We start from the raw sequence: 13,751 nt of genomic DNA on the forward strand, positions 1-13,751 counted from the left end.
GCATCTGGGGATTCAAGTGTGAGCCAGGGGGAGAGGCTGGCCGTGTAGAGAGGGCTGTCTTGCTGTCTTCCCAGTCCCAGCTTCCATGAGACTATTCTGGGTCCAATTCAGAATGCCTGGCTCCTGGCTCAATGGGCTTTGTCCCAAAGATGTAATTTCTATTTTGATTCCATGTGACATTTAATGAAATGACTTTCAGACACCACGCAGCATTCCGAGTTATGAAAGCACAGCTTCTAGATCGCCAACACGACACCATCACGGGCCCCTCGGTTGCTTCAGGGGCTGCTCCACGTCTCCTGAAAGGGGTACACTGAGCCCGGGGATTCAAGGCGCTGCGCACAGCCTGGGGGGCCTAAGCGCACCCCGATGGAAGCCTCCCAGTCTGCCCCAGGCCGGGCACAGCCACCCTCGCAGCTTCCTGGCCGGACAGAGACAGCGGCAGTCTCTGCCCGGGCTTCCTCCCTCCAATCCAGTGCTGTTCAAATTGTTCAAAAACATTCAGAGAGATAGGAAATCAACGCAGAGGATTGCAAACAGCATTTTTAGAAAAACAAATGGAACAGAACAGAATAGAAAATGCTGGAATGCATTGCCCATGGCTGGAGTGACTGGTCCTGGCACCCTAGGAGGGTGCACACAGGTCTCTGTAAAATGAAAGACTTGACAGAACGCAGCTCTAATCCACTCCTTCCGACCTCTCGGAAACGCACATCTGATCTGCTTACTCCTCCCATAAAATGCACTGCGGGCTCAGGGACAGAGTTCAGATCCCTCAGTGTGACACTGAAAGCCCCCAAGACCTGGTCCCTGTCCACCCTCACTCCCCCCACACACACCCAGGAGACAGCAGGGCCAGCCGAGCCCCCTCAGTGCGCAGCTGACCAAGAGGACCGGACAGCCTGACTGAGTGAGCTGAGCATGATGTCACAGGGGCCGTCTCCTAGGTGATCCCACGCCACCTGCTGACCTCCTCTGGGCCAGGATGACTTCCTAGATTCTATAGAAGCAAAGGTATAAATATTTCTGGAAGCCTTCTGTTCAAGAGGAAGTAGAAGCCCTACAATTTCTCAACAACTTGGCTATTAAAAATAGGAATTCCACCTACGCGCTGGGACAGTTTGTCAGGGATCACTGAAGGGCCAGAGTCATGAGGTCACTCACATGTTTGGGGCCCAGGAAGCCACCCGGGCTCAAAAGCTAAACACCCCAAGAAGGCAGGCAGCTGCGCGCAGCTGTAGCCACAGCCCCAAGGCCCCCAAATCTCTAGAACCACAGGGGGGCCAAATGGTACACTGCCAGCAGCCCCATAAAACTCATTTCCCACCACACCACATAAACATCTGGACAAGCACCAGTCCCAGAGAAAATTGAAAAAGAAATAAATTGTGCATTAGCAAGAAGATGTGAGACCTCATCTCTGACCTTGGGAGCACCCAAGGAGATGCGTGGGGCGCTGGCTGCCTTCTCTGGCTTCTCTGAGTCCTCGGAAGAGAGCGCAGCACAGCCCAGAGCCAGGGACACGGGCGGAAGGAAGAGCCAGTGTGCCCTGAGGATTCCACCTTCGGTTCAGGTTCCGGGCCTGGAAGCTTTGAGGCTCAGGGTGACGGGACAGTCTCCAGAAGGTCCTTGGAAGGAGGGGCAGCGGCAGGATGGACAAAATGGTCAGTTAGCATCCGCAGCCACTCCCAGGATAGCCAGACGGGGAGAGGAGGAGCTGGGAGTGAGCCTCATGGACCAACCACCCCCTCAGGGGCCAGAGGTTCCCAAGCATCAACTCTTTTTTAAAAAATTTTATTTATTTGATACAGTGGAGGGGGGGAGCACAAGCAGGAGGAGGGGCAGAGGGAGAGGGAGGAGCAGACTTCCCGCTGAGCAGGGAGCCCAACGCAGGGCTTGATCCCAGAACCCTGGGGATCATGACCTGAGCCAAAGACAGACGCTTAACCGGCTGAGCCCCCCAGGTGCCCCAGGTATTATCCCCACTGTCCTGACCCTCCTGCTACAGATAACAGCTTCCCCTGGGGTTATTCACTTGTCCCACATTCACTCATTCATTCAGTAAACATTTATGAAGAGAATCCAGAGTGCTGTGCCCGTGTCAGGGGCTGGCTGTAGATCCTGTGGGGACAGTAGACCCCATCCCTGGCCTCAGGGGGCTCACAACCTGGGGGGTGGAGGTGGGTCAGCAAAGTGGCAGACCGGTCCAATTCTCAGAGCAGGTTCCGCTGCGGGCCACGGGAGCACGGAGAGCACCCCCAACCCAGCCCACTACGTGTGGCGGGGCAGGTAAAGTGGCCTCCAGGTTGTGCAAGTGCAGAAGGTGGACAGGCAGCAAGGTCCAGGCAAGGGCAGGGAGCCGCAGGAGCCGTGTGTCTATAGCCCCGAGGCTCAGGGAGGGTCCGGGCATGATCGGCAAGGCAAAGCCAGTGGGGCGCCTGGGCTGGGGCAGATGAGGGCTTCACCTTGAGGAGCAGGGGGGCCCCCCGAGGGCTGTAGCCACACAGGGGCACCACCTGATCTGCTTTCTGAAAGATCATTCTGGGCGCTGTGTGGATAAGGGACTAGAGGAAGACAGAGTGGGAGTGGGCAGTCTAACCAGGCGAGGTGGTCCTGGGGATCTGCAGTGGGCGGGGGCTGCCCTGGAGCGCCATCTGGGAGCGTCTCAGCAGGTGGCACTGGGGGTGAGGGGTGGGGGGGTGAGGGAGAAGGGACGGTGCGAGGCTCCCCCTCCTGACCACACGTGGAATAGCAGAGCCCACACCTGGATCTCTGACCTAGCTCCTAGAGGCCGGGGTGCCATTCGCCCAGCAGACGACCAGCATACTTGGGGTGCAGTTTGGGGCAGGGTCGGGGGGGTGCCCAAGTTGAGATGTCTAGCTGAATGTTTGCTCTGGAACTCAAAACGTAAATGGAGGAGAGTTGCAAATCCACAGACAGGTGTGAAGAGGCCCCAGGTGAAAACCCTGCAGGAGCAGAGGAGGGGGGAGCGGGGCACGGCAGAGGGCGAAGACTGGGAAGGAGCTGCTGGAGGGGTAGCTCCGGGGACCTCAGTGAGAACTGAAGGGGGGCCATGGCCACAAGAGTGCGGCACGACGGACATAAAGGTTCAGAATGACTCTGGAAGCAGCCTGCCCCCGCTGCCCAGCCTCATACCAGTTCCTCCCCTTAACTGGCTGTGTGACCTTGAACAAGCGCTCAACCTCTCTGTGCCTTTGGTCCCCCAACTGTAAAGGGATATTGTTAGGGGTGAATGAGTCAGTGTACAAAAAGGCCTTAGAAGAGCACATGGCGAGCACTACATAAATGCTGGGGGAAAGCAAAGGTCTCAGGCTCTCAGGGACGCAGGGTAGTGGTGAGACGGGGAGGAAGCCACATGGCGGGAACTAGGGACGGGGGGACATGGGTATGTGGTCATAGCTGCAGAGACGGAACAGGATGGGGAAAGGGTGTCACCTCCCAAGGATGCAACACAGGAAGGATAGAGAAGCCCAGATGTGGGGTCTGGGAAACCCTCCAAGGGGTCCCATCCCTGCCTGGTATGCTGGCAGTGCTGGCCGACTAATTATGAACGCCGACCATATCAACCCTTCTCCCTCGTCCTCTCCCCCAGAGAAAACCACTCAGGCCCAAACTGAGCTCATCCTTCCAGGACCCTTGGAGCCTCTGACTCTCTCCCACACAGGCAACCCCTGATCCGATCCTGCCAGCTGTCTTTCCAACCTAGGCAGAACTTGGCCTGCTTGCCACCTCCACTCCCGCCCCTCAACACCCCTGCAAGTCTCCATCACCTCTCACCTGGACAGCTGTGGCAGCCTCCGAGCAAGGCTCCTGCTTCCACTGGTACATGTCAACTGATACCTGACCTACACACACAAGCGTGTGCCTTTGAAAGGGTAAGGCTGATCCCAAATGTCCCATGCTTCTCATTCCACTTAGAATGAAATCCCTACCTGGGCCTACAAGGCCCCACAAGACCCACTATGCACACACAGCTCCCCCCCTTCACTCTGTTCTCACCACACAAAAACAAAAACATCCCTGCCGCAGGGCCTTTGCACTTGCAATGCCAATGCCTAAAACAAGCTTTCCTCTGCTAACCATGTGGTTTGTCCCCCACTTCCTCCTCCAGTTCCTCAGAGCTCTTCCTCGACTACCCACATGAAAGAGCATGAGCCCTTTGCCCGCCGCCTCCTCCCTACTTCCATTTCCTTCCCCTGACTTACCACACATCAGTTAGTTGGCTGGTTTCCTATGTCCCCCACCAGTGCACAATCTCCATGAGGGCCTGGGCTTCATCTGCTTTGTGCTTCATTGTCTCCCTGGCACCTGAGCAGAGCCGACACATAGTAGGGCTCTCAGTAAACACGTATAAATTAATGGCCTCTCAACCCCACGCCTCACCCCTCCTCCCAACTGTTTTCTGTTTTGTGTGTGCTACTGTTCCTGGCCCTGGAAGAACAGTACCCCCACCCACCTGTCCCCTCTTTCCTTCCCAACAAGAACAGGTAGGGGTTTCTTCCTCTGCTCTCTACGCCCTCCCCCCCGGACCTAATCACACCCTCCTCTATGTGATCTTGGGACACAGGACCCTTAATTGCATGCTGTCTTGACTCCAAGACCAGAGGGGCACTAGGCTCCCTCCGTTCAGACACAAGCACGTACCATCTATACTCCAAGAGCTGAGGTCTCTGTGGCATAACCAGGAATGCAAAAGGAGAAGATGGGTCCTGCCCACAGGGGTGGACAGCCTCCCTGGGGAGGCCACAGGAATAGAAGGGACGTCAGCCCAGCACAGCCTTACACCTGAGGTCCTGGCTCGGCCACCTGCGGACTTCACCCCTGGGCCCAGGAGACTGTCTCATAAGGAACGGAGCGGGACTTAGCTGGGTCCGCTGGGCTCCAAAGCCCGGGGTTTTCTGAACCGAAAGGGGCTTCAGAACTGGCCCCCTGGCCGGCCGTTTTGCACGTCTGGGGGGGGAACATCTGGCTCCCGGTGCCCGGTGAGCTCCCCAGCCTCCTAAGCGCCGTCCAGAGGCGACTGCAGAGGGCTGGGCGGGCGCAGGAATCACCAGCACAGCGCGGCGAGGCGCCGTGACGTCGGCGTGATTCCGCCTGCACGCCGCGGGGCACTTCCGGGGGGCACTTCCGGGGGCACCTCCAGGGCTGGCCCAATCCTCCAGACACCCGCCGTCTTCCCGGGGAGCCAGCCGCTGCCTGAGTTGCCACAACCGCTCTTCAATATTTATTACAGGAAAATTAAAACAGCAAAACAGAACAGAAAGAAAAACTGCTGTCACTTCCACCTCCCTGAGACAACTGTTTTCATTTCTGCATTTGCAATCCCGCCTGTCTTTATCCATATGTACACACATTTTTATGTCGTTGTAACCACGGTTCACGTAGAATTTATGTTCTGCTATTTTCATTTACGGGTATTCTGTGAGCGGCTCTCCATGTGGCGACATGACCTCCATTTATTTACCATTTATAACAGCGGGTGAGCACCCCGTTGTAGATATAGAGGACATAATTCGCACACCCATTCCCCTTCTGCTCAGTATTCAGATTATTTCCAGCCCTAACTCTAAGGGGAGACGGAAAGCTGAGGCCTGTCCTAAAGATTTCAAAATGAATGGGACGATGCAGCCATTCAGCGAGCACTGGTGGAGAACCTTCCACCTGCAGGGGACCCAGAGACAGCAAGTCACAGTGCCTCGCATGCACACTCCACACACGGGCACAAATACAAACCCACGGACAGCCAGTGGTCCACTCACCACCTGTCCGTGCCCCCGCACCCAGCTCCTAGCCCTTCCGTGGCTCCGCACGGCTGCCAGGTCAAGCAGAGGCTCTTCAGCATGGCGCCCTAGGTCCTGCCCAATCACCCTTCACAATCACCACCAGGTGACTCCTGCACCACTGGCCCCCATCCCCAGATACAGGGTGCCCTCTCTTGCCTCAGGGCTGTGCAAACCCAAGTCACCCTTCTTCCCCCATGTCTGACTCACCCTCCAAGGTGCCATTTGGCATCCCCTGGTCTGTGAACCTTTTCCTGCCTCCCCAGGGCCTGGTGTCCTCATCTGTACCCCACAGGACCCAGGCTGACCGTCTCAGCCCTTGGTGCCCTGCACCAGGGGTGTAAATGTGTAACAACCAGCTCTCCAGAAAGGGACCTGAATTGTAGCACTTACTAATTCCCATGGTGTAAATACTCCCACCAAAGCTGATTCCCAGCTACCAAATGCTCAGCAATACACCATTCTCTAGTTATGCCTACCATATGTTCCATAGTTATTTCTACCGTATAGACAGCCTCAGAGCACAGATGATAGTAACGTGTGGTGAGACAAGGTTTGAGTAGTTCCCATATTTCTCTTGAATATAATTTATTTAATTTTAGGCTTACATAATTTACTTTTTAATAATGGCTGTATTTAACAACCAGCTCAGTGTTATGAGCTGAACTGTGTCCCCCTAAAATTCATATGCTGAAGTCCCAACCCCCAATACCTCAGAATGTGACTGGTTTTGGAGGTAAGGTATTTAAGCAGGTAATTGAAGCGAAATAAAGTCATAAGGGTGGGCCCTGATCCTATCTGCCCAGTGGCCTTGCAAGAGATTAGGACAGAAAGACAGAGGGGCGACCCTGTGAGGACGCAGGAGGAGACCGCCATCTACAAGCCAAGGAGAGAGGCCTCAGGAGAAACCAACCCTGACCACACCTTGATCTCGGACTTCCAGCCTCCAGAGCCGTAAGGAAATAAATTTCTGTTGTTCAAGCCGCCCAGCCTGTGGTAGCAGTCCTAGCAAGCTCATATGCTCCCAAAATTCCTAAAAATTTAGTCATTTGCTCTCCTTGTGCTTCCTGGCTCCTGCCCATTATTGACCATCTACTACTTTCCCTTTTCCAGGCTTGACTGTGGACCCTCAACAGCAAGGTCACGTCTCGGGCGCCTGGGTGACTCGGTTGGTTAAGCGGCTGCCTGGCTCAGGTCATGATCTCAGGGTCCTGGGATAGAGTCTGGTGTCGGGCTCCCTGCTCAGCGGGGAGTCTGCTTCTCCCTCTGCCTCTGCCCCTCCCAACTGCTCTCATGCTCACTGGTGCGCTCTCTCTCTCAAAAAGAATAAAAATTAAAATCTTTAACAAAAAAAGAAAAAAAGAGGCAGGTCACATCTCACTCAGAAGTCACCAAACGCTTTCTGGAAAGGTCCAAATAGAAAATATTTCAGCTCTACCTAAATACGGCCAGTCACCACATTCCCACTCCGCCATGGCAGCATCAAAGCAGCCGGGACGGTACATACGCCAGTGTGCCCGTGTCCCTGGGGAAACCACCCATGAGTGCTGAAGTGTGGGTTCATGTCGTTTAAACTATTCTGCTGGTGTATCTTTAAAAATCCTTAGCTCAGAGTCCGTATGAAAACAGGCGGTGGACCAGATGTGGCTCCTGGGCCTAGTTCCGTAAGCCCCAGCCTTCCATCTGTGCCCTCCAGCCCTGGCCCCCCAGCAGAGGGCCAGGCACAGGAGGAAGAGAGAGGCTAAGTTCATGTTTGATGATCTGGGGATGAAGAAACGAAGGTCAGCTGGCCAGCTCACAGGCTCTCCAATTCAGCTGGCAAAGACCACTTCCAGGCAATCTCATGAATCTTTCTTTAATGCGGATTTTCTAATATGCAAGGGAAAAAAGAACTTTCTGAAACATAAATCAAATCTCTCCCTGCAAGATAGACCCATCACCTCTTTGTTGCCTCTAACATTCTAAATGATCTCTCAGAAATAAAAATCAAGTACTTCTTCCATTAATAACTTCTATTTATTGAGTATACGGAGACAGAACTTCTGACCAGTGGTTGCCAGGGGCTGGGAGGTGGATGAGGAATGGGGAGGGACTGCTGGTGGGTGCATGGTCTCTTTTTGAAGGTAGGAAAGTGTTCTAAAGTTATTATGGTGGTGGTCACACAACTCTGTGAGCATAGAAAAGCCAATGAAATGTGCACTCTGAATGGGTGAATTGGATGTTCTGTAATTCTATCTCAACAAAGCTGTTTAAAAAAATACCCCAGGCATTAGTCACCTGATTCTTGCAATGACAATTTTTTTAAAGATTTTATTTTTTTCAGTAATCTCTACACCCAACATGGGGCTTGAACCCACAAGCCCAAGATCACGTGTGGCAGACTCCACAGACTAAGCCAGCCAGTGCCCCTCACGGTGGCAATTTCTAAAGCCGGCCTTTTTGCCGCTGTACCCCCCGCACCAACAGAAACAGGCCCACTGCGGTGTGGAAATCCAGCTCAGCAACTGAAACTCAGATGAGCCCAAGCGAGGCCAGACCAGCCCCAGGCAGGCACCTGTTTGCACACCTTCCAAAGCAAACATATCCTGGGCCCCTGCAGGGGAGGCTGTCCCCCCAAGTGGAGGGGAGGCACCATGCAAGACCTCACACAGGCAGCTAGTCCCCAAGCTCTTTCTGGAAACAGCTGGAACCTTCCTGTTTCCCATCTTCAAGTTCAGTTATTGCTTCCCACCTCGTTGCTAAGCCTGAGAGTCCAATCAGCTGTGTGACGCATGACCCCTCCTCAGCCTTCGTAGGGCAGTGCTGGCTCCACAGCCCCACGACCTCATCTGGGTCTCAGGCAGAAGCGGGTTGGGAGTGGCTCCCTGGGTCCAAAGCCCAGGCCAGAGAGGACAGGGGAGACTCCTGCCCAGACAGGCCACCTGGCCACGGTGACAGTGGCGAGGCAGAGCAGCACAAGGGGGGCGAGGACACAATCCCCACTAAGCAGAAACAGTTTCCTCGGGACAGGGGCGGAGGCCTAGGGCGCCTGTTCTCTCATAAAGGTCTGTGGGTAATAACAAAAACGTGGCCACGCGGCCGGGACACCTGAGCTCCAGTCCCGGTTGGCCACTGTGTTTCTACCTGTGGTCCTCAGCAAGGCCCACGGCTCCCGGAGCCTCTTGGACACGTTTGTGAAATGGGGCTTGTCCGCCACGTGCCCCCACCCAGGGTGGTGGTGGGTCCAGTGAATTCAGAGCTGTGGGTTCTGTTCGGGTATGACTTGATTGCATGCGGCACACACACATCCTGACTATATTAGGACTTTATTGGCTTACTTAAGAGTGGAATTCAGGCATGGCTGGAATCAGAAAATGAACACGGTCACAAAGACCCCATCTTCTCTGAAGACCCGCAGATCAGCTCTCCTGTCCTGGGTGTGGGCTCCTCGCTCGACAGGCCTGCCTTTCTGGCTGCAAGGTAGCTGGAGCAGCCCATCCCCTCTGTACCCGAAACTCCAAAGCCAGGGGTAAAAACAGCCTCCCCCTCCCCTTCAGGCTGGGAGGAACAGAGCCCTCATTGCCTGGAGTTTGGAACAGCAGGGGCTGTGGCCAGGGGGCTTTTGACAGGGCAAAAGAGGTCAGGCGGTGGCCTCTGAAGGAAAAACAAGGCTTTCCAAGGCCCTATCAACTCCCGAAGCATCTAGTCAATGCCAGGAGAGACAACAGCTCCCCTCCCACCACCTCCACCCAATTCAGAGTGCAGAATAAAAGGCCTTCTCTGGGGCGCCTGGGGGGGCTCATCGGTTAAGCATCCAACTCTTGGTTTTGGCTCAGGTCATGATCTCAGGGTCGCGAGACTGAGCCCTATTTCAGGCTCCGTGCTCTGCTTGAAGATTCTCTCCTTCTGCCCCTCCTCTCACTCTCACACACCCTCTCTCTAATAAATAAATAAACCTTTAAAGAAAAAAAAAACCTTCTCTGGGTCACAGGCAGCCTTGGTCCTGGTCCTGTAAACTCAGGTCAGGCCGCACCCCGCAAGGCTCAGCCCGCCCCAAACTGGCCTGACATCCCCACTCAGCAAGTCTTGCCACCAGCCACCATCCAGGCCCCAACCCCTTGCCTTGTTCATCCCATTAGTGTGGCCAAATGGTGTCAGCCGCAACGTTCATGTTGCACCTGCCCAGCTCACGCTGGGCCCCAGAACCCCACGCCGGTGGTCCTGCCTGGACACAGGACCAGGCACCTTATGTCTGGTAGGAACACGAAGGAGGCAGTCGATGAATGCTGGGCTCCAGGTATGAGCTTCCAACCAACTGCATATAGATTCAGAGGACTCTCTGAATTTGGCATAAAAGCAAACACAGGGACAATGCAAAGCACTAGGGAGGATAAAAAACAGACAGTGACTTAAAGAGGATTAGATTAGAACCACAAGACATTCCCCCTTTGGCCACCATCAGACCCTGGGAGGCAAGATAAGGCAATGCCCAAAGACCCTGCAGACAGAGAAGCCATGTGGTCAAGTGCAAAGTTACACCTGCTTCTCCCCAGATCATCCCTCACATCTGAACTTCTATTTCCAGTAAGCCTTTTTGCCTTAAAGTCTTTTTTTCTTATAACACAGTGGAGCCCGGGGCTTTCCCCATCCTTCCCACCCCTTTCTATTATGTGTGTAACTTTCAGAAACAGCTTCTAGTTAGTTCTTTTCATCCAGTCTTGAGCTTATGTGATCTTAACTGGTTAGTCTACCTGCATTTATTGGGCTTATTGATCTTATCAGGCTTTCCATTTACCACTCTCTGCTTTTTCTCATCTTTTCTGCCTATTAGACCCATCACCCGTTCAATACCCTTTCTCTGCCACTGCTTTGAAAGTGACACCCTCTGGGGTGTTCTTGTCGGCAGGACTGCAGACGTCACATATTGGTGAACTCACTAGCCTGCTCTTTTTACAGCACAAGGACCTGCCCCTACGGTCTCCCTGGCTATGTTGTCCAATATTCTGGGTCTGCTTAATTTTATCAGTGCTTAGATTCACTACAGGCTGACCAATTTCTTTGCTCACTATCCTCCTTTCTTTTGGTTCCATTTTCTCCATAAAGTGTATTTTTTAGCCATTGTTTGGAAAAGGGGGTATGACTGAACCTTGTATGAAGTCTCTCTTGCTTCTGAATAAGTTTAATTATTCTCTCAGCATCTCAAGATTTGCTTCCATAACCTTTTGGCTTTGACTGTAATGCTGTTGAAAATTTCTGCCTAATAATTACGTCTTTATAGATCTACCATTCCTGTAAACTTGAATGACCTTTGTCCATATGCTCTGCTGATTCACTACAAATGAGTCTAGGTATGGATTTATTTTCATTTATCGGACTTGGGATTCCTTGCACTTTCTGATTGAGTCGCTCCTAGAACATCACCAGTCATTATCTCTTTAAACATTAGCTATATCCGGTCCCTCACGGGAAGACTTCCTCTAAAAATAACAATGCACCCCCTTCCATCCTCCGCGTCTCTCTCCCATCTACTTCGGGATAATTCCGTCAGGTCCCTTCCCATCACCAATTCACCCTCAGCTGTGTCTCCTCTTACTAAGCATCTTTTTTTTTTTTTTTAACTTCCAAAACCTCTAATTCCAGTTTCGTTATATTCCTAGATATTGTAGTTTTTTTAAAAATCTGCCCATTTCTTTAGAATACTCTGTTCTTAGGGTTTTCATTTTTTTTCCTTCTGATCCCATTATATCTATCATAACTGGAAGTTCTTGGATTTTTAAAAAAATCTTTAGAGAGTGTGTGAGGGGGAGGGGCAGAAGAAGAGAATCCCAAGCAGACTCCCCATGAAGCCGGATGAGAGGCTTGACCTCAGGACCCCAGGAGATCATGACCAGAGCTGAAATCAAGAGTCGGACGCTTAACCGACTGAGCCACCCAGGGGCCCCAGTTCTTGGACTTTCATACCCATTATTCCTACAATCACGTGGTTTCCTCTGGTGTTTCAAAATTTGCAAAGGTGAACACCATCTGTGAGAATCACATGCACCCAGATTGGGGTTACGTATGTTCCCAGACCACAAACTTGAGAAGCGCAGGCCTAGAGTTTTGATTTTTGGAGTCCAGAAAGATGAACAAGGTTACCCTCCCTGCCCTGCCAGTGGGATTATTTCCTAGCCCCATTTCACTGGGGGTCCTGGCTGGATAGCAGGTTCTGGTTCTAGCCCCTCCCCTAGTGCAGGCCAATCCCTCCCCTCCAGATCCAAGGGGTTATTTGGTCCCTCACCCCCCAGTTTCTCAAAGAGATGAGTAACAACCCCCAGGGCTGCAATGAGCCCAAGCTTTCTCAGTCCCTGTCTTTGTTCCCAGCATCTGAAAATTCCCCTTTCTTAGGAAATCAATACCCACTTAACTTTTGTGATCACTAGCAGGTGTTTGAAGCTGGGAGGGTGTTCAGGTCACCTCAGTCTGCTCCCTTGCTGGAACCACTCCTGTCCTTAGAGCCAGGCCAAGGGGACTGTGGTCCCCGAACCTTATATCCACAGTGGGTTCAGCCACTCCCATCAGAAAACATTCTGATGTGAGAATCCCCTCCCAGGAATGACAGGGGCCATCACTGATCACACGCTTTCTCAAGAACCCAGAGCACACCAGGAGGCTAGCCTCCTCTACAGAAGTGAGGGGTGTCGGGGGGTGGTGTGCTACCAGCCTTCTCTGGGTTGGAACAGCCCAAGCCATACAATCCCGTTCCCTCAAAGCCACAGCCACTCCCCGGGGAGCTGGAACCGTACTGCTATGCAGAGTTAAACCACCATCAGCATCTCCAGACCCACAATGGCAGAGCTCTTCATCCTCAGTAGCACACATCAACAGCCAGTCAGCTCCCCGGCACGATGGCCTTAACAAATACCCATCCAGTTCCAGCTGTGCAAGGAGCCCGCGCTCAGGTCAGATCACAGGCAAGCAGACAATTCTGACTCCGTGACCCAACCCCACTAAGCTGATGCACGTCCTCTAAGGGAAGTCTGGGAAGTGTGTTCTAGATCGGGCAGCTGGCATAGGTGGACGGCAGGTGAAACAGGACTGCAGGAAGCTGTTCGGAGTTGATCCTGAGAGCATGGCTGCCCGGAACACCCCCACTGGGTCTGCCACCAACCTCACGTTACAAATCAAATGACATTCAGAGTGCCCTTGGGGTATAAAGGCCAAGATCTCTGCCAGGTTCCTCTAAGACACAGAACACACCTGCTCCCAAGACATTACCCACCTCAAACTACTCAGCTCCAATCAATTTCCTCATTCACCAGGGCCTGATCCTTGGAGGCCTCATGCTGGCGGGCGATGCGGACGTGATGTGCCTTCCACGTGAGCCTTTACAGGAAGCGCAGGGAGGGAACCTGGATGAGACCCCCATCCCCCTCCAGGGAGAAACAAGTCACCCCCTGGAACACACACCTCTCCTACATGCTCCCGTCCACCTCAAGCTCTCTGCCGCTCCTTCCCTGCCCTGGCTCGCTAACAGATTGACTCACGCATCGGCTTCCTCCTTGAGGACAACGTAAGCTGCACAGGGAGGGCTAGGCCCCCAGCCTCACCTCCAACACCCCAGAACGGTGCCTGCGGGCAGCTGTTGTCACACAGATACCTGCACATGGAGAGTGGTGGGATATACGAGGTCAGGATTTCAAAAAGGCTTTAGGAAGGCGGGCCGGGAAAGGCCATTTACAGACAGAGGGGTCAATCCAAGCCCATAAAAGAAGTCCACGCAGCCCAATCTGAAGAGGAAGAACAAAGCTGGGAAGGCCTTTAGCCCCATCCGGTCCCACCCCATTGTTTAACAGCTGGGAAAACGGAGGCCGAGCAGTGGGTCACCCAGGGGTGTTGGGAAGTTAAACCCCCTCAATCCTGGCTTACAAACTCCAGGAGCAGCGTAGGGCACGCTTTTGACTGTCACCTCTCAGACACACCTGCCTCCTA

The sequence above is a fragment of the Ursus arctos genome, unplaced genomic scaffold, assembly GCF_023065955.2.
Source record: "Ursus arctos isolate Adak ecotype North America unplaced genomic scaffold, UrsArc2.0 scaffold_8, whole genome shotgun sequence".
NCBI classification, from domain to species: Eukaryota; Metazoa; Chordata; class Mammalia; order Carnivora; family Ursidae; genus Ursus; species Ursus arctos.